The 16077-nt window shown below is 35.6% G+C and overlaps 2 protein-coding genes across 3 annotated transcripts in view; one reads left to right on the top strand and one right to left on the bottom strand.

Annotated features, from left to right (window-relative positions):
* The window catches only part of LOC150094347 (uncharacterized), a 53328-nt gene that overhangs the window by 12450 nt on the left and 24801 nt on the right, over positions 1-16077 (top strand). Inside the window, exons 1-2 of one of the 2 annotated variants that reach the window (XM_090412492.1) lie at positions 4825-4955; positions 6880-6957. The gene's annotated coding sequence lies outside the window, so the exon portion shown is untranslated. Of the gene's footprint in view, positions 1-4824; positions 4956-6879; positions 6958-16077 lie in introns of those variants that run through there. The other variant, XM_090412493.1, reaches the window with a different exon arrangement.
* Positions 1-16077, bottom strand: part of LOC150094348 (beta-1,4-N-acetylgalactosaminyltransferase bre-4-like) — a 329825-nt gene that overhangs the window by 290736 nt on the left and 23012 nt on the right. The window lies entirely within an intron of this gene.

The raw sequence follows: 16077 nt of genomic DNA, 5'->3' as shown, positions 1-16077 counted from the left end.
CTTTTTGATTTAATTAAATAGTTTGTGAACAACACACTGGACTGATTCTGTCAATTCACTATTCTGAAAATTTCGAACCTGCATAAGATAAAGTTTAGGTGATCATAATCAAGCCACGACTAATTAGTGGTAAAGATTAATATAAGTGGGAAATTTTAAAAATATATGCTTTCTCTTTAGTTAAAAAAATCTTATAATCTAGCACTCAATATATAGTCTAACTGACTATATATTGAGTGAGAACATAAGATATAATAGAAATGTATTATATTTCTATAATACATTTATAGAAATGTATTATAGAAATATTATAATATTTCTATAATACAGGCGTGAGAAAATAAGATATAATAGAAATATTTAAATGGAGGCAGTCCATTCACGGCACTTCACGAATATTTAGTAAAGAAAATAAAGACAAAGCAGAGTAATATTTATAACAGTTAGATGGCTACTTTTGTTCCCCGTTTTAGATACAGACTGTATGGGCTGGTTTATATGCAGCTGGATAGACGCGAGTTGCATATGATACCTTACATAGGCTATAGAGGATGAGTGTCAATTCAGGTTGCAAGCTTGAGCCCAAGTGTAGGAGTACCATCTGAACTAGGAGCCTCATTAGCATCGAATTTTTCACAATTTTACTGAAGTCATTCTGCTGAAATTTCAAAAGGAGGGATGCAATATGAAGCTTGTTGTAGAGTGAGAGGTGATTCTCCTTTGTCATCTAAGCAAGAGTTGAAGGAATAACCTGATACCAAGAGACCTGCCTTTTCTTGGGGTGAGATTGCCTTGGTACTATCAGATGCGAGAGAGGTAGGAACAAGTGAGGACCGAATTTACGACCAAGAGATTTAGTGATAAACCTGAAAACTTGAATACCAGTTGAATAAGAGGCTAATTTATTGCGTTACATTCTTATGAAGTCTCCTTTGAAATCTGGTAACTTTTTTTTACACTTCTTTTTGATTGGCTCTTCTGAATAAGAAGATAGAATTTTCAATATAAGCCATTGAATATATCCTGCATTTTTACCATGGACTGCACAGGCACGTTTAACCACAGCTTGAATACAGTCAGAGATGTTCAGTGGAGTGGAAAATTAAGACTTTTATTGGATTCTATTAAGTCCTTTGTTTGGTAAATACCTGAATTCGAGTCCTGTTATACTAGAGGAATCTTCAAGTTAGCTTTTTCTAGTGAAAGTTCTTGAAGCTTAGGATTAAAACCCAAAAAACCTGTTGATCAAATAGAGATTTTTAAAACATCTTCGAGACACTTTGCTTGAAACTTTAGGTAGCATGGCTTAATCTTCACAGAAACAGATATTTCATTCGTAATACCAGCTGGGCCATAAAACGTAAGTCATTAATAGACAAAAATACTATTCTTGTGTGGCTGATGGTAGATCAAGTAGTGTAGATAGTGTGCTATGTCGTTTAGAATGTTTCCCTGCAATAATATTGTGCAGTGTTAGAAGAGCTATCCATAACCAAGGTGGCCACATTACCTCCAAATGGCGAAAGTGACCTTGAGGTGTTGACGAGGGAGGTGTATGTGAGAATACAAGGCAAATGATTATGACAAGCTTAGGAGGAAGCTTGAAACTACAAGTAATAAATCACTGCAAGGTAAGGATGTAATTGGTGCATGGGAGATAATTAAGGGGTATCTAGAGGAAGCAATATTAAATTGCATACCTAAGTTAAGGAGGGTAAATCAGGCAGGAATTAGATGGATGAGTAGTATTATTAAGCCTGAGCTGAAAACGAAATTGTTGTGGAGGGTATATAAGGAACGTGACCAGCAAGCTCATGAACAGTACTAGGCTCAGGGGAGAAAGGTAACCAGCATAGTAAGGAGGGAAAATTCAGATTATGAGAAAAATCTTGACAAACAGGCCAAAGGAAATCCCAAAGCGTTCTTTCGTTACGTGGCAAATAAGAGGCAGAATGACTATAAAAGATTAACCTTAATGGGTGTTGATAGTAACAACGTGACACAAGTAGATAAAATAGTTGAATTACTGAGTGACAGCTTTACAAGTGTATGTAATACAAGTGAAGCTAATGCGGTAACATATGTGATAGAGGTGGATGAATTGGGGGTTCTTGGGATATTGCAGAAACTGAATGTAAATACAGTTATAGGTTTAGATAGGATATCAGTTCGAGTTCTGGAGAATGTGCAAGGGAATTAGCAATGCCTCTGACTAGACTCTTTAATTTAAGTCCCACTTCTAAGTCCATTGGAGAGTTCCAAGGGAGTGGGAAGAGGGCAAAATAATACCCTTGCATAAAGGAGGTTCTAAGACTGCAGTAGAAAATTATAGAACATCAATATCTCAAGCATGTTGGTAAAAATACTGAAAGAATTGATCAAAAAGAGAATTAAGGAATGGATGAATAAGATTATGATACTGTGAGGGGTCAAGATTGCTTTGTGAAGGTCGGTCACGCCATAGAAATTTATTAACTTTTATTATGGTGTGACAGCTAAGTTGGATAAAGGAAAATGCTACAATAATTCTGTCAAATGCCTTTGCATTTGACAAAATACCACATGCAACTCTGTTATGCAAATTAGAACAAATGGGATATACACGTACATATGATATATGACCCTGGACATAAGAAGGTGGCTACTCGACAGATATCAAAAAGTAGCATATGGAGGGCAAAATCGAGGCGATAACAGGTGACTAGTCGTGTGCCGTCTTCAGTGCTGAGACCACTGCTGTTTAACTTGTACATAAATTATATAGAAAATAACCTGAAATTAAATATTCAGTTGTTTTCTGATGATCCGAAATTAGGTAGAGTAACAGTTAATCACGTGGAGAGCTTGTAGGACTATTTAAATAGGTTCTCAGTTATGAGCAAAAGATAATGGATGTCAGTTTAATGTACAGAAATGTAAATTTATGGATTTTAGGATAAATAGATTACAAGCAGTGTACCACATTGATGGAACAATATTCCAGGAAATAGATAAGGCTAGAGATTTATGGGTGGTGATACATAGAGAAAAAAAGTTTAGAGGATATATTGCTAAGGTTGCCAAATTAGCTGATAAGATTACTTGGCTATTAAAGAACACACTACCAAGTAGAGATAAGAAAGTTATTGTTCCACTTTATACGGCTTTGATACATCCACATCTAGATTCCTGTGGTCAGGTCTGGTTTCTTGAGTATGAGGTGGAGAAGATTCAGAGGCAAGTGACCAAGATGATTGTGGTATGCGGAATGTTTCCTATGAGGATAGATTGAGGATTTGCGGACTGCAGAAGTTGGTTGATAGGAGAAAAAGGGGATACGATAAAAACATTTAAGTTGCTTAAAATCTTTTGCGATTTAATGCAGGAGATATGTTTCAGCACTTGGCTAGAGGGGCCAGAACAAGAGGTTAGTCTTGGAAGTTGAATAATCATAGGTGTGGTTAGTATGAGTGAAGGACTAGACTCAGCTAACGCCTTTTTTTTATTCCCGTATACGGGAATAGGCGAGGCCATTTAGCCCTATCTAACTTTTGGAGACTGAGTGGGCAGTTCAAAATCCACTGGTACCCAATCAGAGACAGATGGCCCAAAGCTATCACTAATTAAGCAGTACGCAGTAAAGAGAGACAGCTCAAATGTGCCGCCATCTCGTGGTCCCTAACCCTAACACAATATATTTAATGTCTGAAATAATGTGGGTTCTACGGTCGATTTTCTTGAGTTTACAGGACGAAAAACTCTAGTTTCCGGGAGGAAAAATCTGCTTGCCCGTGCCAGAGATCGACTAACTCGGGATCCGGTCGAAAAAAGGCTTAGAAAAATTTCCTCTAGTCGCCGACTAGACTCGAAATGAAGTCTTCCTTCGTGCGGCCAAGCACGGTAGTGTGCAAACGCCACATCCACTGAGCTACACAGGCTCCGGGACTACAAGGACTAGACTTAAAACTTTAAAAAATATGAAATTTAAACCGCCTACATTGAATAACAAAGCCAAGCATTGCCAACGTCTATTTTTTTTTTCTCTGAATAATTCACTGCAGACATCGATATTTAGTATCGAACAAATGCGACTCCATGGTTATACACATTACTTGTATCCGTGATATTGATATATGATTATAGGTAGTAGGTTATGAATAATAATAATTTATGATTGACCAACATTAAAGTATATTTATAGTTTTTATTAAAACGGGACAAAATTGATATTTTTATTAAAACGACCGGACTGCCGGGAAATATGAAAAAAAAAAACGGTACTGTCCGTTCAAAACGGTACGTATGGTCAGCCTATCCATGAGGCACTACATGCTGTTCAGATATTAGCAACTTAAAAAGGATCACTGCTTTTGTTAATTGTTCCTTCAGAGATCTTTAGGTACCCTACTTCTATGTTTGTACTCTATTCAATTTCAGGAGCAATTCCAACGCGCGATTGACGGACAATTATCGCTCGAACACTTATTGGGGCCTAGAGATTCGAAATACAGTCGAAGGCATAAGATCCCTTATACAATAAAACCTTGTAAGTTTTAGTGGAAACCCCCCCTTCCCCCAGAAAAATACACTTTTTCTTCAACCAGAAACAGTCATTTCAGGGAAGAATATACATTCCCTACTGGTTGTTTAATTAATAATTGCTGGCTTCATGGTTTAATTATTGTTCGTAATTCCAATCAATTCTAATATGAGTATATACAGTACAGCATCCAGTATGACTAAAGGAATTTTCTCATGCTATAGTCCAGATCGTCAGAGTTTAGAGATGGCAGCACTGCAGATATACTCTAAACAAACATGGAGTATGATATAAACAAATGCTAATTTTTGGATTACGGAATTTGGTTTAGGGATGTAGATGTTTTTTTTCTTCGTGCATTTTGAAAGTATGCGCAATGAGGAATCCATTTTTGTATAGATCCCTTTCTACAGCTATATGAATTAACCATTGAGAGGTTAGTAAACGTACGACACGAAAAGTTCGTTTTCAGATAATATATTATCTGCCAGGTGTTGGCTTACGCTTGGTCTCGCCGAACTTTATAATAGAGTTTTCTATATTCGGAATGAAACTCTTGGTTAGATTTCCTATCTTTGAGTTTCTTATTAGGCTAAGAAATAATGTCGTATTCAATATCCACTTAATTTTGAATATTTTACTTCGCCGAAGTGAAGCCTGTTGGCTCTTATTTCAGTAAATATTATCTGCCGTTATCTTCGTTCATGTAAAATTTCATGGCCTATCATTTGCTAAGTCGTAACTAAATTAATTTAATAATGAAAAATTCTGGATGATCATGGATATTTTAATGGTTGCTTTTAATGAACTGTATGGTATATAATAATACCATATTAATATACGAAATGCGCAATAAAGTTATTAAAAAATTATTCGTTAAAATTGAAATATGTTGGAACTAGTGAATCCCTGAGTTCCAAGATTAGAGGAGATTTCAAATATGAAGGGTGGTTTCTCCTGCCTGCGAACTTTTAGTACATAAACAGCTGCTGCCACAGTCTATTTACCTACAGGCAAGATGACCGAGCACTTTATTCAATTTGTTATTATCATTCTGGTATTTCTTCTTTATAGTAGAAATCTGCGAAAACAAATTGGTACACTGACTAAAAATCTTCGGTTAAGAACGCAGGCTTTGTATGTTATACATACAGGGTGTTCGGGATAAATTTGACATATTTATAATTAATTATATTTTTCCGTAAGTTACATGTATTAACACACACTTCTCTTCATTTAAAAGTTTGGACCCTTCTTCATTCATATACAAGATGTCAGAAAGGATGGATAGCTGGAACCCACCTGAATCATGGAAGAGAATAACTTCTATCATGATGATTCGTGCCCGCCATCAAAATAAGGATATTACGACTGCTGCCCAATGCTCCCTGAATACAGTAAAAACAATCAGGCATGAACTAGAGACTTGCAATGGTGACTACGAGGATGTAGCAAGAAGAAAGATCCCTAGCAGACAATCTGATTGCGTTCGTACAGCAGAATTCCTCGCAAATCTGCAGGAACAGGTGTTGAAGAACCCTGGCATTGGAATTCGGGCTTTGTTCGTGGAGTTGCTAACTGTAGTCAAGCCCTGGATAACAAGGGTAGCCAATGGTAGGCCGTATGTATGGCAGCAGGATTCGGCCCCTTGCCACACCTCTGGGAAAAGTCAAAAATGGTTGTCTGAAAATTTCTACGACTTCACCAGTCCAAATGTTTGGCCTCCAAACTCCCCAGACCTTAACCCCATGGATTATTTTGTATGGGGCGCAGTTGAAAAAGACACCAATCGCACTTCCAGTAATACAAAAGCCCAGTTAATGGATAAAATTAAAACAGTTTTTGCGGCCCTTCCCAGGGAGACTGTAGCATCAGCTTGTTCGAGGTTCCGAAGCAGAATTGAAGCTGTGATCGATGCTAATGGTGGTTATTTTGAGTAAATCTTGTTGATAGTATTGTAATTAACTCTGCCTGTAATGTTTTTTTGTCAATTCATTAAATTTAATAGATACAAAGAAGATTTTCTTTTTCCTTACGAAACTGTCAAATTTATCCCGAACACCCTGTATATTTATACACATAAATGTATATTTAAATATATTTATAATGCAAAGTGTATGCTTTCCTTAGGCAAAAAATATTCTCTTTCTTTAAAAAATATTATTTATGGATTGTCACATAAACAAATTTTTGAATTAGAAAATTGAATTTATTTATATAGTTGGATTTTAACCCCTGCTGCATTTCTAAAGCAGCATAAGATAAAAGCATTGAAAATTTAGTAAACGTAAAATAACATATAAAAATATAAAAGATAAAAATGAATACATTTATTCACAAATACTGTTTCTTAATTATAGATTGCCATGCCACTATTAACAAGTTAGGCAGAAAGATACATAAAACTTGCAGTAGCTACATAATCAACTTATATATTGGTAAGTATTAATTATTCTTGAGCAAATATAACATTGTATCTAATGAAAGCAACAATCAATACCATATTCTACTGCATAAATTTCCTCAGTGGTTCAGTTTGGCGAACATATTTTTGGTTTATGTTCTACATGAGTAAATATGCTATCCCCAGATTCAAATGCCAACTTTTGTTTTGGAGCACTTTAATTTTATATGTGATGCTTGCATTACTTTATGGTAATACCAGATATAAGCAATTTGTACTCACTGACTAAAGATCTTGGCCTGTTTCCAGGATAGTGTTAGGTGTGGGATTACAAAGAGATTTTTCTTACTAGAAACCACTCATGTTTTTAACTGCAACTTAGGAAAAATTGACTATAGAATACATACTACACCATATTAACATGGAGAAATGTGGTAGTAAAGATGAAGAATATACAATAATCATTTTTGTGCTGTATTCTCATGCCATGTTTGTCTGTCCATGAGTTTGAGCTCATGCTAATAATCTAGTGATGAGAAGGCAGAACTAGCCACTAAATGATTTCAAAAAAAAAAAAAAAACAAGGTGATAATTGTTCTCTTTTGAGAATAAATACCTGGTTTTCCCATTCAGTCGTTTCTGACCATTTTCATTAGATAGGTGACTTTGTAGGTATTGCCCGCAAGGTATTCCTGGTGAAGATTTTTATAGGGTAGTTCACCATTGCTCCCCCCCCCCCCCCAGTTTTATACTGACTAAAGATCATATGCTGGGCTCAGGACCAGCATATGGCGGGGACGTATTCATGACTGTAATCTGTGTGCGTGTGCGCACAGGGCCAGTTTGCCTATTTTGGGGGATGAAAAGCCTGAATTTCTGGGTGAAGAAATCCCCAACCTCTGTATGAGACCAGTTAACTCACCTTTTGTTGAAAGAGACCAGATAAAGGTTCCTTGCATCACTGATGGGAATTGAGCCCAGGTCTTTCCGACCAAAGGGCTTCGTCTATACTGACTGAGCTACAGAGGCTCAGAGAATAAATGGCTTATTTTATTATTCATATATATCAGTGGCATTGCGTACCCATTTTGGTTGGGTGTGTTGTCGTGGCGTATGCAAAATACCTGCGCTACAAAATTCACGTCAGTTTGATGGTATAATTGCATTTTTATTGATGTATGAAAGTGTAAAGAGTGAGCAGCACATCAGCATTCATCTTAATTGGTCTAATGCAATTAATTGTAGGATAATATTGAATACTTTAATTTATCAATTAATTGTAACCAAATCTGCACAGAGTGGGAGACAATGTATTTGTTTAAGATATATTAGAAAACAATCATGAAGGAGAATGCTATATTTGGTTGGTATATTTGAATTACTCAAAGGTGTAAAATTTGGAAGAGAAGGACAAGGCTTGCTGTCTGACTACAAATTCGAAACCCTAGTCTGGAAACTTGCCAAGAAGAGTCAATTCATGTTGAAGGGGAAAAAGAAATAAGCTGATATACGAGTTGGTCACCAACACGCAAATTCACATGCTTTATATGTTAATTTTCGAACTGTTATACAAGCAAAATAGTTACCACTTTAAAATAAACAATTCATCCCACAAGATGGATTGATTACCCTATTATCGGAATGGATTCTTCTTCTTCTGACATGCATAAAGGTGTCGAAAGGTTTCGTATCTGTGGGTGTATAGTACCTCCTTTGACTACAATACTGTTTCCCATTGTAAATATGAGCAAAGAAGTTATAAATTTATCGAAAATTATATGTTAAAAACTTGTCTGTATCATATATAAACTTGCCTGTCATGTCAGTTCACACTTCATGCATGCTAAACAGATGAAACTCAGAAAACAAAAGCAACTCGTGACTTAATGACAGCGTTCAGTTGGATTGGTTGACACAATAACCAATCGCAACCTCTAGGGTGCTACTGTCTCAGAGCTCACCCAGCCTCGCTTTCTGAGTGGTTTAAAACTATTAGAACGCTAAGAATTTGACCTGCTGTGCCATCTATACATGTTTCCAAAGGACTCAAAGGTTGATGTATTTTGAATGCATACCTAGACTATTAACATGAATGTGATGTAATGTTTATGCATCAAAAAAAAGTGAAGCATTAGTATATCGTATTTACTTTTAGGAATCATGCAAAGTCTGGAAACAATTAGGGGAGTCTTTAACAGGAATAAATGCAAAAATGTAATATCAGTGATATTGCTATTCATTGGAGGAGCACTGCACACCTGGAATATATATATTCTTTTATCTTGTCTGTATCATATATAAACTTGCCTGTCATGTCAGTTCACACTTCATGCATGCTAAACAGATGAAACTCAGAAAACAAAACAATTCGTGACTTAATGACAGCGTTCAGTTGTCATTAAGTCATGTATTCATTCAGTATTCATTCTATTATCATAAATAGTATAATAGAAAGAATATATTTATAGAAACTGTATGGTAAAAAAAATATATTCTTTTCCATAATACATAATGATGTGTGTTACAAATAATGTTTTGTAATTTTTCCTAAAGTCAGCATCTTGTTTGGGAATTACATAATTGTACTGGCTCACAAAGGATACAACAATGTGTTTTAACATAAACTCTGATTCTAGTTAATTTGAAAATGTGTTTTCAAACATTTGAACTTGACTCTAGAATTTGTAGAAATTTTGATCAGTATAATGCCAGCAAAGGTTGGTTGATTGGTAGAGCCTCTGCCACTAATGGCTCACGCAAAAAGTCAAGCAAGTTTGAGCGCGGTTAGCAGTTGGAAGGAGCAATAATCATTCGATGCTGTTGGCACACTCTCCCTCAATGAGTCTTTGGACTCCCTGGAGGTGTCACAATAATAATAATAATAATAATAATAATAATAATAATAATGCATATTTCAACTGCTCTTAATTGGTCTGTAGATGCATCTATATCCAGGTCTACAAATTGATATTTATATATAAAAAAAAAAAGTCATTATGTTAAATAACAAAAAAATAAAATTAAATAAGATATCGTCTACTAGTCACTTAACAAAGTCTTCTAACTCATAATTTAGAAATTTGCAGCTAAATACACTTTGTCCAAAAACATAAGTTACAAATGTTATTTCCAGCATGAAGGAAGATTTCCAGAATTAGCCTAAAACTTTCATACTTCAGTTATTTATTGGTTTATTAATTTTTGATTCATTGTCAGTGAAGCATTAGCCTTCGTTAATTGTAGATGAGTAAATCTATGAAGTCCTGGTTATATACAGCGCTGTTATTATTCTTATTATTGACATACACACTATCTAATCAAAAATATCTAAATGTCTGCTCATCTCAACTCCATTCTAAGATGAAAGACATTAATATGCAGTTAGTCTAACTTTGGTGGCTATATTTCATTCATCTGGGAAAGCTTTATACTAGATTTTGGTAAGTTGCTGCAGTAATTCCCTTTCATTCTTCCAGAAGAGCATTAGTGAGATTGGTTATTGATATTGAACAATTCAGCCTGGCTCTCATTTGGCATTCCACTTCATCACACAAGTGTTTGATAGGATTGAGATCATAGTTTTATGCAGGCCAGTTAAGTTCTTCAACACTCATATCATCAAACCATTTTTGCACAGACTTTGTTTCTATGGACAAAGACATTGTTGTGTCAATACAGGAAAGGATCTCCACCAAACTGTTGCCATAAAGTTGGAAGCACAGAATTGTCTAGGATGTCATTACAGGTTGCAGTGTTAAGAATCCCCATCACTGGAACTGGGGGAAGGCAGCCTGAACCATGAAAAACAGCTCCAGACAGTGATGCTTCCTCCACCAAACTTCACAATTGACACAACACATCTGCCAAACTCAGACTTATCCTTCAGATTGCCAGAGATGAACCATGATTCATCATTCCAAAGAATGTGCTTCCACTGCTCCGGAGTTCAATGGTTGCGAGCTTTATGCCACTCCCACCTTCACACTTGGCATTGATGATGTTAGACTTGTATGCAACTGCACAGCCATAGAAACTCATATTCATCAGCTCCTGATGAACAGTTGTTGTGCTGCTTGCAAAGGCATTTTGTAACTTGGTAGTGAATATTTCAACTGAGGACATGATTTGTTTTTTTGCACCATGCACTTTGGCACTTGGCAGTCCTGCTCTGTGATTTGAGGCAGTTGTAACAGGGCAGAAATTTTCTGAATATTAACAGCAAAAGAGGCTGTACTGAAGGGTGATTTTTGATGGGGGCACTATTATAGGATGCCACCTTTGTACTACTTAACCCATTGATCATTGTTTTATAGTATTCTGTAATGTTATAAAAAACAGGAGAATAATGATATTTTTATTTTTGTGGCAGAAGAAATACTGGTGGTTCTGTCACTTATATTGGTACCTGTTGCAGTCTGAGTATCCAAACATCGGTATCATCTTCCTTGGAAACTTCAGTGTTCTCAAACTGGCTTCCTTTCTCTTAATTCCACTGATTAAGCTGGAATACATTCCTAAGCATTTGCTGTGCTGTTAGTAATGATCTAACCAGTGGCGGCCCGTGAAGTTTAAAGTGGGGGTGCTGCCTATACAAATTTAAAAAAAAACATTCTTTTTTTCCTAATTAGTAACCAATTTATTAATAAATAAATCTGTAGATTTATTTATTAATAAATTAGTTACTGATTAGGAAAAAAAAGAATTTTTTTAAAAATTATTTTGTATAGGCCCCCACTTAAAACTTCATGGGCCACCAATGGATCTGACATACATCATCCAGACCAAAATAGATAATCCTGACTGTTCTCCTAACACCCTTGATATCTTCTTAACCAACTCTCATTCCAAATCCATGTGGTGAGGCTTAAGTGCTGTGCAGAATTCATGTTGGAGGTTTAATGAAATAATTATCAGCACTGAGAAAGGATTAAAAATAATTTTAATACTTCCAATATTTCATCTCTGTCACAGAGACATCTTCAGGGATTACAAAAAACTTTTTGTAACAACATACACACACAAAAGCAATACAGTAGTGAGTGAAACTAAAGCCCTATCTAGGTGGTGCGCCCTCTTTGCATTGTAGGCCACCTACAAATGCCCATAGAGGGTGCACCACCTAGATAGGACTTTAGTTTCACTCACTACTGTATTGCTTTTGTGTGTGTGTGTTGTTACAAAAGTTTTTTGTAATCCCTGAAGATGTCTCTGTGACAGAGATGAAATATTGGAAGTATTAAACTTATTTTTAATCCTTTCTCAGTGCTGATAATTATTCCATTAAGCCTCCAACATGAATCTCATTCCAAATATACTATAGATAAATATGTCTGTTTTCTGTTCTATGGAATGAGCTTGCTTCACCTAGCCATTCTCAATCTTGTGTCCTATAGTGATACTAAAATGGGATGGAATTTAAGGCAAAAGGTACATTTTTTGCATGTTTTTATATGTTAGAAAAACATGGATTTTTTTTTTTTTTTGGTCACACAAAACAAGCAAACTAGGATGAGACCAAATGAGCAGTTTCTGCTCTTTCTTTCTTTGATTTCTGTTCTTTTGATCTGAACACTACACCATCTTTGATTGAATAACTGAAATAACAATATCTTTCTCTGTGATTTTATGTGGCCTACTAGATCATAGGCTACATATCACTGGCATGTGAACACCTTCATTCCCCATTCCACCCCAGACTTTGGACCCCTATAAATTATTGGTTCTTCAATAAATGTAGCAAAGTAGCCCAAGATAAAAATTTGGCATATCTCAAATGGCATGAAGAACCACTAGTTTTATTGTGGCTTTCACTTGTAGCCCATGACATCTATTAAAAAAACATGAATTCTGATTTTGAAAGGGTGAAATGTAGAAACTCTTCTTTTCTTTAAACAGCAATTGACTTTATCAAAAGACCAAAATTTGAATGGTACCATTCAAATGGTACCATTGTGATTATAACATCATCCAAAAGCAAGAACTCCATCATCCAACTCTTGTATATAGTGACTAATGTAAATCACTGAATCATCTTACATTATACCAATAGCAGCCCATTTCATGCTTCTGATCTTTTTCAGAAAGACATCAGAAGAATTCTTAATAGCTCAGATACCTTGAAATGTCTTTTGGTCCTGATGGTATTCCCACCCCTCTCCCCCCAAATTGTGCTCAAAATACCGGTCTTTGTATTCTAGAATTAACTATTCTAGATTATCTTTGCAATCTGTTCTCACAACACAAAAGTATGCTCAGCCCATCTCAAGGAAAACAAACAAACAAAAAAAAAAGTCAGACAGTTGTAGATATTGCTTCATTGCTCTAACTTCAGTTTTTTCAAATCAAGAAAAGTTCATTAGTAGCTAATTTTTCATTATCTAGAAGCCAAAGAATTCTGCCGTTTTTTTTTTCATTCAGGAGCAGCAAGTAACAGTGACAGCTCCCCATTGCTACTATTACCTGCCTTTTGGATGCAAGCCAAAGGTTTGGAAGACTCATTGGATCTGGCATAGAAATGGATCTGGAATAACTAACATCAGAGTGAACTAGCAATATGGCAACAGAAACTTTTTGTTGCATCTGAGTTGAAACAAATCAATGTCCAAATCTGTAGTTATATTAATGTTAGAAAGCTAAAAAAAAATATTTTTACATACATTTATACTTCCTTTTGCTTCATTGATTGTCTCTTCTCAGCCTTCAAATAATGTTAGGCTGTGTTATTTATGGACCCTTGTGGCATCTCATCACATTTCACATACATTATAGTGTCTAACTTGATTGATAACTGATGCTCAGCCATTAAATGAATTAATTTACCAGTTCTTGCCAATTCAAAATCTGTCTTTTCCCCCCACTTTGTGTGTGTGTGTTATTTTTGCTATTTTCTTTAGCATGAAAATGGATTCTCATCAAACATCAAAACGATAGTTGCAAGTAAATATTAAGATAATTTATTAATAATTTTGCTTGAATACTATCAAAAAGAGATTTGTCAAAAAAAAAGTTACCAAATTTATTTTTTTTATTATTTTATTTTATTTTTTCTTTTCTTTTAGGCTTACACGGTGATCAGAATACATTTTGGAAAATTATGGAGACAACTACTCAAACTAGGTAGTTGTCTCCATAATTTTCCAAAATGTTTACCAAATTTATATTGTATACCAGTTTTGTATTTGCACGCATGCGTGTGTGTGTTTTGGGATTTGTATAGTTAGCAGTTTGTAAAGTTGTGATTTAGTGTCTTGAGCGAAAAAAGTTTAGATGTTTGAGATGTGTTTTGTGCCAAGAAAGGTTGGAGGTGTAAGTTAGTTGAAGAAGAAAAATTAATCATGTTTGGATATCATAATATTGAAAGTTAAGGGAAGATATTTGAACTCTTTCTTGCAAGAGATCAGATAGTGCTGAGTTTTGCTGGCATTGAAGTCTGCAAGGTTGTCTTTGTCCCATTGATATAATTTATTTAGATTAGATTAGAGTTCGGGACATTGATCATGGTGAGTCTTGAGAGGTCTAACAATTTGGCACTACAAAGTTTGTCAAATGAAAAGGAGGAATGAAGTGTATGTCATCTGCAAAGCTATGGATAGGATTTGCAGTCTGCAAATGTAAGTCATTTATATACAGTAGGTAGAGAGTAAGTACACAGCCCTGGGAAATTACTGCATTCAAGGGGAAAATCTGAGGAGAGGAAACAATCCACTGTGACTCAATACTGAGCAACCAGGGAGAAAGTTAGTGAACTGCCATTTGATAGTCTACTTTGCAGAGGGTAGACCATCTAATGGCAGTTTGTTAAGTAGGGTTCTTTGCAAAAACTGATCAAACACTTTTGCAGTGTTAAGAACAACCACAGTGATTCTCTGAATTTTCTATGACTTGACTCCAGAGGTGAGTGGTAAAGGCTAGAGAATCAGCTGTGGATCAAGAGTTGCAGAATCCATATTGCTAGTCACTGATTAGTTATTGGTCTCCAGGTGGTTCACAGGTTGGCTTTCAATGACTTTCTCCATAGTTTTGTTTTAGGGAGAAAACAGAAGTGAGAGAGCAGTTGAATGGTAGTTTAATGGTTGACTTTTATCACCTGTCTTTGGAATGGGCTGGATGTGGGCCTGTTTTCATGCTGTAGGGTAGATGTCATTTGAATAGAGTATATTGAACAGATGATGTGAGAGTGTTGGAAATATGAATGGACAAAAGTTGCATCCATTGACCTTGGCAATTGACTGAAAGGCTTGACTCATTTTGATAGGAGGCAAGTTTGAGTATTTCGTCCATTCAGAATCTTATTTGGTGGTGATGATTCTTTTATAGTGCTTGCAAACTGTGATATAAGCAGAGTGATCAGCTCGAGTTTTGGTCTTGAGCTACTCATATGCTGAATTTGCTTCTTTTACTGCATCAGCATACTTTTTATTTTTTTTTTTGGGGAGCTAATGCTTGGATGATGGCCTGGAAATTTGGTTTTGGAATGAGGAATGAAGGCCTTTGTTCCTGTGAGAATTATTTCTGTTATTCAGTCTGAGCAGATGTTTGGATCAAGAGAACTGAAGCAGCTGTTGCACGAGGAATAGAAGTTATTATGGAAGGCAGCCCATTTGGCATCCTTGTAGTGCAAAAACCAGTTGGTTTTTACCTAATTTTATATATATACATAGTTTATTATTCTTATCTAGAATGAATAAATAAAGAATACCAAGAAGAATGTATGAAATGGAAATTAAGGGGGGGGCAAGAGAAAGATTGCAAAAAAAGGTGGAGAAACTTGAGATGGACCAATGTTGATGAAGAAAGAATGAAACAATAGAAGGAAATAGAGAGCTTTGATTCACCCAGGTTGACTGTTTCTGCAGTTGGTGATGGAGGTTGAGGGGAGACTAAACGCTGTTATTTTTTTAATATTATCTCAACACATACAAGAGTGTAAAAAGTGGACCACCATTAGCTTTGTGTGTGTGCAGGAGATCATAATGATGGAATGAACCTATTGTTTTTTGAATAACCGGAGGTTGTATTCCTTAGGAAAAGCTGTGCTAAACTATATTAATGCATGGAGATAGATAGAATGAAAGAGGATAATGAGCAGTTTGCTCAGAATGTTTTGAGCTGCGTAGTGACCAAATGACCAGCAGTTACTCATGCATTGATATGA

This window comes from Typopeltis vanoorti, chromosome 22, assembly GCF_054136105.1.
Source record: "Typopeltis vanoorti isolate ZY-2024b chromosome 22, IOZ_Tvanoo_1.0, whole genome shotgun sequence".
Lineage (NCBI taxonomy): Eukaryota > Metazoa > Arthropoda > Arachnida > Uropygi > Thelyphonidae > Typopeltis > Typopeltis vanoorti.
Note: the sequence above shows the minus strand (reverse complement) of the source record. Positions and strands in the feature narration are given on the sequence as shown.